The sequence below is a fragment of the Toxorhynchites rutilus genome, chromosome 2 (genome assembly GCF_029784135.1).
Source record: "Toxorhynchites rutilus septentrionalis strain SRP chromosome 2, ASM2978413v1, whole genome shotgun sequence".
Lineage (NCBI taxonomy): Eukaryota > Metazoa > Arthropoda > Insecta > Diptera > Culicidae > Toxorhynchites > Toxorhynchites rutilus.
Genome location: NC_073745.1, coordinates 176,045,365 through 176,059,365, shown reverse-complemented (window position 1 = coordinate 176,059,365; position 14,001 = coordinate 176,045,365). Strand labels below are relative to the sequence as shown.

General features: G+C 44.3%; 1 long non-coding RNA gene across 1 annotated transcript; it reads right to left on the bottom strand.

The window, feature by feature from the left end:
- Positions 1 to 1,217: 1,217 nt before the first annotated feature.
- LOC129770595 (uncharacterized) lies at positions 1,218 to 2,307 on the bottom strand. Its single transcript, XR_008742148.1, has 3 exons — positions 2,275 to 2,307; positions 1,690 to 2,151; positions 1,218 to 1,628 (listed from the first exon to the last, which is right to left on the bottom strand). It is a non-coding gene; the product is annotated as an uncharacterized LOC129770595 (long non-coding RNA).
- Positions 2,308 to 14,001: the final 11,694 nt, after the last annotated feature.

Below are 14,001 nucleotides of genomic sequence, written 5' to 3'. Positions count from 1 at the left end.
GGTACTAGGTGAGGCCGTTTCGTCACTAAGTTGGTTAGGGGAGCGGTATATGAAAACAGCACGGAAGAAAGTAGAAGGGGAATTATTTGCTTGTAGCGTGAAAGAGACAGACTGATCACGAGCGAGCTTCGGCAATAGCGTATTGTGTTTTGTTTACAAACAAAATACAGTAGACTTCCAAGATGGCTGAAGAGTGGTTTTAGCAAGGAACTTAGCTTGGAAGTCTACTGTGTTTTATTTTGTGTGTAAACAAAACACAGTAGACTTCCAGGATGGCTGAAGAGTGGTTTTAGCAAGTTGGCCCACCTTAGGATATACTTCTACGCGCCTTGGTTGATACTTATTGGCGATCTAATACTTATGACAGACATACAGCTGTACTTTCGTTGTACTTCGAAAATTGTATGTCTGTCACCATGTACAGCGCTAGGACCATGCAAGCAACTCGGTACAATCGCTGTACCTGTACCGACCTATTTTACCGCTGTACATGGCTACAGTTGTACTGTGCGCAGCGCCATAGACGGTTAGTGGTGGGTAGCATGAACAAAACGAATCAAAACATTTGGTATACATTCTTTTCAATGACTTTCTCTTGAGTTGATAACTCAGATTGGAAACATATTTGTTGTGTTCGATAGTTTAGACGCTAAATAAAAACCTTTTTCATTGAAATATTGGTGAAAATACAATGCAATAAATTCAAACTTCTGAATGTCAGTCTGACATGCGGTACAATGTACAACCAAAGTATGTGTGTCATGCTATCGTGGTACCTGTACAATGCTGTACACGTACAGCGCTAGTACAGTTGTATGTCTGTCCATGGTATAATACTTATGACAGACATACAGCTGTACTACCGTTGTACTCCGAAAATTGTATGTCTGTCACCATGTACAGCGCTAGAACCATGCAAGCAACTCGGTACAATCGCTGTACCTGTACCGACCTATTTTACCGCTGTACATGGCTACCCAGTCTACTTTGTTGTACCGAATTGGTTACAAAAATGGTGCCGACAACGGTGCCGATACCGTGCCATTTTGCAATGATTTTGTCGACCTACCCTTCGTATTTGACAACAAATTACGAGCCAACACTGTGCCAATCTGGCACCGTGACGACCGAAAACAAAACTGTTCGATTTTTATTATAGTTTCTTGTGTTTACATGATTTATTAAACGATAAAACAAAAACTCACAGAGACCACGGTCATCATTAGTTTTATGTAATATATAAATATACATCATAAATTACATATCATTGTATTACGTGATTGCATTAAATTATAAATTTACTTCATATGATTCTAAATAAAATATTCCTCGCAGCCGGAATAGCGTCCATAATCACAATCAGGTCTAAACTATCTTCATCCTCTCGTATTGAATTGTGAGAAATGCAATTTTTCTTAATTCTAAATCGTTAAAAAAAACCTGAGCCTAACCTGCGCTGATTGAATTATTTCTTTTTGTCTGTTTCTCTCTTTCTGGAGTACTTTACGATACTTTGTCTATAAGAAAATGCTTGGAACTTGTGTATATATTTACACCAAAAACATCCTGTATGCATTGCAAATGGACTAGCTGGCGATGATCGTATTGATGAAATTGAACAAATTTCGCTGAAACAAAACATTAGCCCGTTAGTTTTCTTACTTCCGAATAAAAATACAATGTAAATACCTTAAGTTGTGATCCTTGATGAGTGATTTGTAATTAAATCCTCCCCAGTAATGGCCATATTTATGCCGTGTATTTGCCGTGAAGAATCTTCAGATCAAACAGATAGGATATGATATCTCCTACACAATCCATTATCAGCCAATGAGACATTTCATTTCTTTTTGGGGATCTATTCACATAGTCACAAACTGGAATTACTCCGCTGGCATTGTTTCCTATTATCGTTGCCAAATCAACACGTTTCTCAGCACCATTCATTTTGTCTGCAGCCGCTGCTTCTTCAACTCCTGCTTTTTTTTGTTTCCTCCAAAATCCGACTAGGAAAGAGCCGGCGATCGAATGTGTCCTATTTTATGTTTGACGGCCAGCTGTTCATAGAGCTACTGAGCCCTGCCTACTGCAAATGTATTCAGTTCCGTCATAATGTGGGGGATCCTCTCTGGTGGAAGCGCTTTAGAATAGCTGGAAATTAAACATAATTGATGTTATTCAATGTAACGGAAACATCAAAGAATGAAGATTAGTATCTTGTAAAGTTTTTAATTATTTAAATAAACTAAATAAATAAAAATTAATGATACTTACATTCTGGGTTCTTCCTCTGTTGTGATTTTTTTTTGACAGTTGTGGAGCAGAAAAGAAGATATTCAATACAGTGATGCCGTTTCGTTCTAAGCAAGTTATACTATAAAACATGAAACTATAGGTACTGTTGCCTGCGGGGGGCAAGACGGGGTGCCATTCCATCACTTTTGTAGCACTCTTCGTCTCTCGGTCGGCGTTGTGTCTATAACCGCTCGAAAGTATATGAAACTGGGTACAGTTGTACTGTGCGCAGCGCCATAGACGGTTAGTGGTGGGTAGCATGAACAAAATGAATCAAAACATTTGGTATACATTCTTTTCAATGACTTTCTCTTGAGTTGATAACTCAGATTGGAAACATATTTGTTGGGTTCGATAGTTTAGACGCTAAATAAAAACCTTTTTCATTGAAATATTGGTGAAAATACAATGCAATAAATTCAAACTTCTGAATGTCAGTCTGACATGCGGTACAATGTACAACCAAAGTATGTGTGTCATGCTATCGTGGTACCTGTACAATGCTGTACACGTACAGCGCTAGTACAGTTGTATGTCTGTCCATGGTATAATACTTATGACAGACATACAGCTGTACTACCGTTGTACTCCGAAAATTGTATGTCTGTCACCATGTACAGCGCTAGAACCATGCAAGCAACTCGGTACAATCGCTGTATCTGTACCGACCTGTTTTACCGCTGTACATGGCTACAGATGTACTGTGCGCAGCGCCATAGACGGTTAGTGGTGGGTAGCATAAACAAACCGAATCAAAACACTTGGTAAACGTTCTTTTGATGGACTTTCTCTTGAGGTCATAACTCAGATTGGAAACTTGTTTGTTGTTGTGATAGTTTAGACGCTAAATAAAAACCTTTTTCATTGAAATGTGTAGTGAAAATTGGTCAAATTTCTGATTGTCAGTTTGACATACGGTACAATGTACAACCAAAGTATGTCTGTCATGGTACGATGGTACCTGTACAACGCTGTACACGTACAACGCTAGTACAGCTGTATGTCTGTCCATGATATAACGTTCAAATCTACACCTAGGCGGCGCTGCGGTGAAAGTGATGATGGTTTTAAATTTTGCCATGTGAGCTTATGGAAGGTGTGTAGTTCTTTCCATGAATCACAATGTTATAGTCATGAAAGATTATTTGATTGCGATTAGTTTGTAAGAAATTTTATTCTGCTCAATTTTATATATAACATGTTATTTTCTTACCTCTTTCAGTAGTGAAAATTATATAAATGTTGACAATGGTTGAATCAAAATAGAAAATTCGAGAGCAAAATCAAAAACAAGTTGAAAAATGCCTGTTTCCTACATGTGAGAACTACCTTCGAAATACCGGAAGTAAAATATACGTGATTTGTTTTTGAGTTTTAGGTTACCTTATCATCATTTTTTTAGTTCAAAAACAAAATCCAGATGTCTCACCGATCGTTTACGTTTTGCGTTATACTTATGACAGACATACAGCTGTACTACCGTTGTACTCCGAAAATTGTATGTCTGTCACCATGTACAGCGCTAGAACCATGCAAGCAACTCGGTACAATCGCTGTACCTGTACCGACCAATTTTACCTCTGTACATGGCTACAGTTGTACTGTGCGCTGCGCCACAAATGGTTAGTGGTGGGTAGCATGAACAAACTGAATCAAAACACTTGGTAAATATTCTTTTCATTGACTTTCTCTTGAGTTAATGACTCAGATTGGAAACCTATTTGTTGTGTTTGATAGTTTAGGCGCTAAATAAAAACCTTTTTCATTGAAATATTGGTGAAAATACAATGCAATAAATTCAAATTTATGATTGTCAGTATGGCATGCGGTACAATGTACAACCAAAGTATGTTTTTTTTTTTATATAGAGGTGAGGAACGCTCTTCCAGCCTTATCTCGGAAGGGATAACCCAGACGTCGAGTGGGCATCGCACCCACAAAAACCAAGCCCTCTACTCGTAGCCTCATTCCCCCCGGGACCACATCTAGGCGACTACTTCAGGGGGCGGCTGTGCTCATGCACTTCTCGAGTTTTCAACGCTAACTTCCCTTTTTCTCTGTGTATCTCATTTACGAATCCGTTGTGCTCCGCCACGCACATCCGTTGCACAGGATTCCTTTTACCCGTCGAGACGTGTACCGATTAGGAATTGCCCTCCAACTTGACGCGCAACCCGTCACAGTCACCCTCGCGGGGTTTCTCACCTGTCGAGACGCGAACCGATTAGCAAGCGCCCTCCAACTTGACGCGCGCCCCGTCACAGCCACCCTCGCAGGATTTCTCTTCCCAACGGAGCGCCGATTAGGCAGTGCCCTCCAACATAACGCGCACTCCGTCACAGCGACTCTCGTGGGGTACAGTCCATTGCAGTCAGGGGTTATTACCACGCTGGTCGACCCTCCACTTCCGCTGTAGCTCGGACATGATGTGCACGATTACACTGTTCACAGCGTTCCAGGTGCCCTCCTCGCGACACATTTCCTCCACTATGTTCCCGGCATGAATAGCAGGCAGCCCCTCGTGTCTTGCGGTTAACCTGGAACACTCAAATACCACGTGTTCTGGTGTTTCCTCCACGTCTTCACACTCCGGACAGAGTGGCGACGTTGTGTGCCCGAACCGGTGCAAATATTGCCTGAAGCAGCCATGTCCAGACAGGAACTGTGTCAGATGAAAATTCACCTCCCCGTGCTTCCTGTTCAGCCAGGTCGATAGTACCGGTATGAGCCCATACGTCCACCTACCTTTCTCCGCCGTGTCCCATTCCTGCTGCCACTTCAAGAGTGATTCTACTCTCGCTGTTTTCCGGATACCTCTGATTTCCTTCAGTCTGTAGCACTCTCCTTCTTCCGCCAGAGTGATGCCAATCGGGATCATGCCGGCGATAACGCAGACTGCCTCCAACGAGATCGTCCTATACGCGCTCGCAACTCGCATCGCCATGAGCCGATACGTACGGTCCAGTTTTCTACGATTCCGGTGGGTTTCGAGAGCCGCAGACCAGGCTGGTGCTCCATACCGTAGTATGGACGAGGATACAGCAGCCAGAAGACGTCTTTTGCTACTGCAAGGTCCTGCGTTATTCGGCATTATTCTCGCTATCGCGCTAATGGACTTCTCCGCTTTCTCGCAGACGTGGTCGACGTGGTTGTTGAAATTCAGCCGGTCGTCGATCATAACTCCCAAGTATTTCAAACTACGCTTAGAAGTCATCACGTGTTCCCCGACTGTGATTTCCGCTCGCTGCACGGCTTTGCAGTTACTCCCAACAATACTTCCGTTTTATTATGAGCAATCTGCAGTTTCACTGCTTGCATCCAGTTCCCTACTGAGACGATGGACTCGGTTGCAAGCATCTTCACCTCTTCGAGTGTCTCGCCTGCCACTGTGAGAGCGATATCATCCGCGAAGCCCACGATCTCCACGCCTTTGGGAAGCTTCAGATTCAGTACACCGTTATACATTACGTTCCAGAGCGTTGGGCCCAGGATAGAGCCTTGTGGTACTCCGGCCGTTATATTCAACGTTGTCCGCCCCATGCTCGTCTCGTAGACTAGGACGCGGTTCTGAAAGTAGCTTCCTAGAATTCTGCACAGGTACCCAGGAACCTTCATACGGTGTAGGGACTAGGCGATGGCTTCCCAGCTAGCGCTGTTGAAAGCATTCCTAACGTCGATCGTTACTACAGCACAGTGTCGGTCGCCCCTCCGCTTTTGCTGTGATGCCTTCTCTGCTTTTTCAACCACTGTGTGGCATCAACGGTGGACCTGCCTTTCCGGAATCCAAACTGCATCTTTGACAGACCATGGTCACTCTCCGTACATTTCGTCAGTCTGTTGAGGATAATCCTTTCCAAGAGTTTCCCGAGCGTATCCAGCAGGCATATAGGCTTATAGGATGTTGGAACCCCGGGGGCTTTCCTGGTTTTGGCAGCAACACTAACTTTTGGATCTTCCATTTCTTAGGAAAGTGACCATCATCCAGGCATTTCTGTAGCACTATCCTGAAGATGTCCGGGAACGCCTGAATCGCCGTTTTCAAGGCCGCGTTGGGGATTCCGTCGGGGCCGGGCGCTTTCTTTACCTGCAGTCTCTTCGCCACTGCGACCAGTTCTTCATTGGAAACTTGAGAACGTTCGGTAGTTATTTCGGCGTACGGTGTCGGTGGCCATATCGTAGGATATGGTCACCGACACCGTACGCCGAAACGCCCTCCACAATGACCTTCAGCTTCTCGGGACACGATTCGACGGGCGTCACAGGTCCTCTGATCTTCGCCATCACGACTCGATACACATTGCCCCATGGGTGGCATCTGTCTCTCGGCACAGCTCCTTGAAACAGTTCGCTTTGCTCATTACAATTTCCCGTTTCAAGGCGGCTCTAGCTGCTCGGTACACCATATTACGTTCCTCTCTATCAGCACTGTTTTGTGCTCTCTGAACGCGTCTTCTGGCTCGAAGACAGCTAACGCGAAGGTTGCGGAGAGAGTCGTTCCACCAGTAAGCTGGGCGTCTTCCATTTTTTGGTGCAATTTTGCTCGGCATGGTAGTGTTGCATGCTCTCACCAGTAGATCTGTCAACTTTTCTGCGTTCCAATCTGAAGCTCCGCTAGCTAGACGAAGTGCTTCGACGAAAAGGTCCTTGTCGAAAGCATTCGTCTTCCACTTCCGCTCACAGCTTGTTGTCCTCCGAACTAGCACGTGGTTTCGTTGACCGATTCTGTACCGGATCGCCTGGTGATCACTGTGCGTATACGACTCGCACACTTTCCACTCCGTACTCGCCAACAGCGACGGACTGCAAAAAGTAACGTCGATGATGGATTCGCGCCCATCTTTCCGGAAAGTGCTGGTGGTACCTTCGTTCAGTAACGTTACTTCCAGCTTTGCTAGAGCTTCCAGTAGACTGTACCCTCTGATGTTGGTACATCTACTTCCCCACTCTACCGCCCAGGCGTTGAAGTCGCCTCCAATGACGATCGGTGATCTACCGATTAGTTCCTCGGTCATTGCGTCTAGCATCTGGTGGAATTGCTCAGTTGTCCATCTCGGGGGTGCGTAGTAACTACACATGAAGATTCCATTAATTTTGGCGATTACGAAACCTTCATGTGAACCTCCAACCACTTCCTGGATAGGATATCTGCCCATCACCTGTATTGCAGCAATCCCTGAACTATCCGTCGCCCAGCTGCCGTTATCACGGGGTACTCGGTACGCCTCCGCTATGATTGCAACGTCGCATTTTGTCTCTGTTGTCGACTGCCACAACAGTTGCTGAGCTGTGTTGCAATGGTTCAGATTGATCTGAATTATCTCCGTTACTGCGATTCTGCTAACGCCTTTTTATACGAGGGACACTTGAAGCTTCCTGTCGCATGGTTGCTGCCGTTCTCTGGTTTGCAGAGCAGGCATTTCGGTTGCTTCGTGCAGTCTCTCGCAACATGCCCTTTCTCACCGCATCTCCTGCACAGTTCAGACCTGTCGGGGCCTGTGCAGCTTCTTGCCTGATGTCCAAAGCCCATGCACTGGAAGCATCTCTCCATCCGCTTGGTCACCCGGGGCACCATCTTCAGCGAGCAAACCGACCAGCCACCTTTTATTTTAGTCGTTTCTACCATCTTATTGGCTGCGACTGTTGAGAGCCGTATCGACGCCGTCTGCGTGCCACCATATGCCTTCCTCATACGGATCGTCATTTGTGTATTTTTCAGCTTACACTGTTCTATCAACTCGCGCCTTAGCTCCTCGTCTGTCGTGATTTTGTCCAGATTTCTGCATTCGACCACTGATTCCTGGGAAAGAGCCCTCACCTTCACCTCCTCACCGAGCGACTTCGCAACCAGTTCCTTGAAGGCTGAACTTTTGACCGCCGGATCCCTCTTGAGCTCGAAGAGCATCTTTCCTTTCTGGGTACGCCTGGTTTTCACCACTTTCTCTCCCAGTTCTTTCAACTCCGGATCGTCCCTCACTTTCCGTAGGAGTGATGCATAAGTCACTCCTTCCTTCACCTCGACGATCAGGGCCTCTCCCTTACTTCGCTCGCGTAGGGGCCTAGGTTTTTTGATCTCTTGCACCCCTTTCTTCTTTTCTTCTTTCTTTTTCCGTTTCTCCGTCTGTTTTTCGACAGTGCGCCATCCACTGCCTTCACCTTCCTTTTGACGTAGGACTACGTCTAACCGGAAGATATAGGGGGTGAAATGGAAATCTAGGCACTGAACAAGTAGGAAAAAATGCAAGATTTGAAACGCTTATAACTCGAGCATTTCTCAATAGATCGCAAAGGTTTTTGCTTCAATTGATAGGAAATATATCTACGCATCTATCATAACGAATAACATTTCATTTTTCTTGAGATAAATAATTGAATAATTGTGAAATATCAAGCATTGTCAAAATGCACTATGTGCCCATTTTTGATTGGTCCATTTTGTGCTCCTCAAATCGAACCTCAAACCGAACGGGCAACCAGAGCAGCAGCGAAATAGAATGAACCACGATTGGAAAGGAAAAAGAAAAAAATGAACGAAACATTGGTCGCAGTCTCACACATGCGTAATTCTCGAGCCAGCCAGTCAGCTTAAAAATCCCCGCTCCGCTGCCGTAACGATCATTCTCATTCAAACCGTACACCACATCGGTTCGCATCACAACACATCAACAAACCAACCAAGCAGCCATGTCTGGACATGGTAAAGGAGGAAAAGTGAAGGGAAAGGCAAAATCCCACTCGAACCGTGATGATCTGGAGTTCCCCGCAAGGGTAGCTAGGCCGAGCGCGTTAGTACCAGTGCACCAGTCCACCTAGCCGGCGTTATATAGTTTCGGCCGCCGAAGTGATCGAGTTAGCTGGTAAAGCTGCTCGCGACGATAAGAAAACCCGCATTCGGAACAGAACACATTCGGTTCTGTGGACATCAAGACAACAGGCAGTTGCAGCGAGTGGCGAGTGGCAAACGCAATCGCAAAACGGCATCAGGTAGCAGAAGAAAAAAGTTTGTTCTTTATACACACTGCTTTGGTGGCAAATCCAGAACAAGGCGGCATCGAGGGCGTTCGAAATGGTTTTTATTAAAACCACGAGTACTGAGTTTTCTAAATTGGAACCATTCCATAAAACAAGGCGCTTTTCAGGGCCATTAAACCTTCCAAAAAAGAGTTTAGGAAATACAGTTCAATGCTTTCTAAAACAATATCCAAAATAATAATAAAACACAAATTGATTTTTTCATAATTTGTTTGCCAGGATGTGATGAGTATGTGAATTTGGCAGTTGTTCTGATCTTATTGATTTTCACCAATTCTTAAATTGCTTCTAGATTGAAAGTACAGTATTTTACACTTATCTCGACATTTAGCTAATTGGACGGACCAGTAATGCGACATATTTAGTTGGACATTTTTGTAAACATAGAGTTCGGGGTCCAAATTATGACCCCACATTGAAGGTCGACACTGTACCACTGTCATCGCAAATGTTCAATTACAGGTTAAAATTACCTCCAATCCGATACTGAGTGGTGGTAATGCGACGTGCCATTGAATGTAATTTACTGTAAAATATGTCACAAGCTGGATGGGAAGAAATTTTCCAACTGTGAAAGCTGTGGCGAGTGGCAAATGCAATCGCTAAACAGAAAGGTTTAGCCGAACAAGATGGGGATATCGAGTGATAACAAAACAAAACAAATAAACTCTTTAGGTTGAAGATAATTTTGTGATCCTGAAAAGGACCCTTTTTAGCCTGCATGTGAATCCAACGAGCGAACAAATCGTAATGAATGTATTTTTTTGCCATCGCTCCCTTTTAACGCTCATTCGTTCGTCTCGTTGGACTCGCCCATCTGGCTGAGTCTGCCGACTTGTCTCTATCCTGTGAGTGTGTACCGCTAGAGTATAAAACACGCGGACCCCAAAAAAATATCTTATTTTCTTTCAAACCGTAAACCCGTGTGGTTGTACGGCATCGGCATCGTGGACGTAACAAAGGAGGTCATGTTAAGGGAAAGGCAAAGTCTCACTCGAACCGTGCAAGTCTCCAGTTCCCTGTTGGTCGCATTCACTGATTGCTCCGCAAGGGTAACTAGGCCGAACGGATTGGTGCCGGAGCACCAGTATACCTAACAGCGATTATAGAGTTTCGGCCGTCGGAGTGCTCGAGTTGGCTTGCAAAGCTGCTCACGACAATCAGAAAACCCGCATCAAGAACAGAGCAGCTTCGGTTCGGCGCTCATCAAGGCAACAATTAGTTTCAGTGAGTGGCAAAGTGTTTCTCCGGCACGTCGCATCAAATGTAATTTACTGAACAACATGTCACAAGCTGGATGAGAAGAAATTTTCCAACTGTGAAAGCTGTGGCGAGTGGCAAACGCAAAAGCTAAACAGGAAGGTTTAACCGAACAAGATGGGAATATCGAGTGATAACAAAAACACAACACCAAAGGTTCTTTTCAGAACCATCAACATATTCATGAAGAGTAAACAGTAAACTAATCCATTTTTAAGGTAGATAGGTAGGTATTCACGTAGGAGAAGAAAATAAAACAATATATTTAAAATATATATTTAACAAAAGCTGTCCCCTTTGTATAGTCCTACGTCACTCCGGTTATGTCCCCGACATTACCCACCCGTCTTTTTGTTTCCCAGGTTATCATTTTTAACTTTCTTCAGGTCTCCTTCATCCCCTGGGGTATCCCTCTTCCTTTTGTCCGATCGTGGATTTCGTGGCGTCTTCAGCGTCTCCTGTATCTCGACGGACATCTTCTCCCTTGCTTCAGCGAGTGCTTTTTCGACAACCTCTGCTCACGTGATCATCTCCTTCTGTTCACGGTCAGCAGCCGTAACGGCCGATTTGATGCTTGTGACTAAATGTCTTATCTTAGTATGGACATTGTTTTTGTCCTTAATGAACTCGTAGAGCTCTCTCACTTTTTTCTTGACCTCCATCAAGCTTGACCTCCATCAAGCTTGACCTCCCGACCTGCAGTCCTTCTAAAGAAGTGGTGGGGTTGGCTTTATGCGTTAGCACTTGTATCAGACTACTCTCTCCTTGTTGTGGATCCTGTTGGTGTCCTGTAGGTTTCGCTATGGCTGTCTGGTTGCGAATTGGTGATCTCTGAAGCTTACCGCTCCTTGCGAACACGCTCGCCTCTCCTGTTGGTGTGTCTTCATTCCCGTCGTTTCGTCTGTTGAATTGTTCGAAGGTATTCATGTCTGTTGGGTCCCAACTTCGGGCCGCTATCTCCGCTCGTTGTACATAGTCGCTATCAGTGATCCCATGGTTATCTATGCAAGCAGTGAGGCCATGCAGGGGTTGACACGGTCCTTCATGGGGACCGTGTTCAGAGCCAGATCAGCGCAAGTCAGGAATGTGACATCTGACGCCTAGTACCTTGTGCCTGAGCCTAGACGAGCATCGAACGTACACGAAGACTTGCCAAGTTATTACCGGGACGGGGGCAATCGCACTATTAGCCCACACGCCGTTTCAGGAAGGTGTCACTCTTCCTTACTCAGGGAACAGGATAGTACGACTGTCAGCCTTTAGCGTCGTGTTGAAATCGTTTCCGTAACGTGTCCGTTTTCCATGTCGTAACCAGTATGTCGTAATCAGGATCTTACTGGTGTCAATCCTGATGTGCTTGGCACTCCTTGCGTTGCTCCTGTACACGGTATTTCCCCCGTGCAATCTCCAATCTCTTTACCGCGCCCTTACTCGCGTTGTCACCCGATTAGTCGCCTCATACGACAGGGACAGGTGCAGCGCCCCATTACAAATAGATTTCAATAAGATTATCCAACCAGATTGTAGCAAAAGACCCCAATAGGAATAGAAGTAGGGATGTAGTAATTTTCCATACGAATGGAAAATTCTATGAGTCATTACAGGAATCATAGGTAGAAATAGAGAGATAGTAGGTGACAGATTAGACAAACTCTACCTGGAGTTTGTCGGTAGGATTTAGGATATTGTAGGTTTCGTTAAGATGAATGGGAAAAATAAAAGGGAGTGAGTTTTGAGACACGAAAGAGGACGGTCGTTGTCTCTCTTGTTAGAACGGAAAAGAAATCCAGTTGCCTAGACCGCTAGGCAACGCCTCTCATGTGGTGACAGCGGAAAAAAGTGCTTCTAAGTACAGGGCCATTTTCTGACTGGTGAGTCGCAGTGTGTGGAGTGCGGGATAAACCCTAGAGTGTAGAGAGAATAAATTCCGTCATCATCCCGTGGTGAAGAATACAGGGGCAGGTCGGCATCTACAGTTTGCTATAGTTTAACAAAATTCCGGTGAATTGTAAACTCAGAAAAAAGAAAAACACTTGCCAAGTTTTCTCAAAAAGTGTGGGAAAAGTGTTGATACTCCTAAAGTTACAAGAAAAAGAAAAAAAAAGTCCAAGGCTGACTCTGGATAAGTGAGCGAACGGTGCATTAGTGTGTGAAAACGAGCATAAGAAGGAATGCTCGGGGGGAATTTCCCAACAATATTTTATAAGTTATCGAAAAACGTACTTTTGACGTAGGACTACGTCTTTCATTTCTATACCGGGGTGTAAAATCAAAGTTTCGAAAACGAAAGCGTTACGCCGGAGACCGAGATTTTGAGCGTTAATAGCTCCTAAACAACTGAACGAAATGGTATGATAAACACTTCATTCGAAAGATAAAATGTCTACGCGTTATATACTTGTTACTTTTTGATCCAAAAACTTGTTTCAATAGTCTTAAAATTGCTTTCAAAACAGGCTATTGAAATCACCAATCGGTATATAAGCGAGCGGCGCTCGGAAATCCACTCACTTCTAATTGAACAGCGATTGGAGCATGTTGTCGCTGTTGCGGTGAAGCTCTTTATTTATCATGAAAGCGCGGATGAACGGTGTCACCAAGAGCCTGTTTGTGCACCCTAGGCCAGAAGGGAATCTATCAGGAGGAGAATGATGCCACAAACGATTCCCTGGGAAGACATCGCTACACACACATACACGCGCGGCTATTAACAGGTGTTTATCGAGTTGGCATTAACCACTGGTGGGCTTCCAGTATCGAGGAAAATGTGGAAATATCTAATCGTTACTGAAAATAATCTGCCAATTCCTTTGGGAATTTTCAAAATATATTCATGTGAAAGAGTTTAATTGAATGTTTTCTATCCATGTTACACTGTGACCAAATATGTTTCAATCAAGTGCTATTAACAGGTGGTTATCGAGTTGGCATTAACCACTGGTGGGCTTCCAGTATCGAGGAAAATGTGGAAATAACTAATCGTTACTGAAAATAATCTGCCAGTTCCTCTGGGAATTTTCAAAATATATTCATGTGAAAGAGTTTAATTGAATGTTTTCTATCCATGTAACACTGTGACCAAATATGTTTCAATCAAGTGCTATTAACAGGTGGTTATCGAGTTGGTATTAACCACTGGTGGGCTTCCAGTATCGAGGAAAATGTGGAAATATCTAATCGTTACTGAAAATAATCTGCCAGTTCCTTTGGGAATTTTCAAAATATATTCATGTGAAAGAGTTTAATTGAATGTTTTCTATCCATGTAACACTGTGACCAAATATGTTTCAATCAAGTGCTATTAACAGGTGGTTATCGAGTTGGCATTAACCACTGGTGGGCTTCCAGTATCGACGAAAATGTGGAAATATCTAATCGTTACTGAAAATAATCTGCCAGTTCCTTTGGGAATTTTCA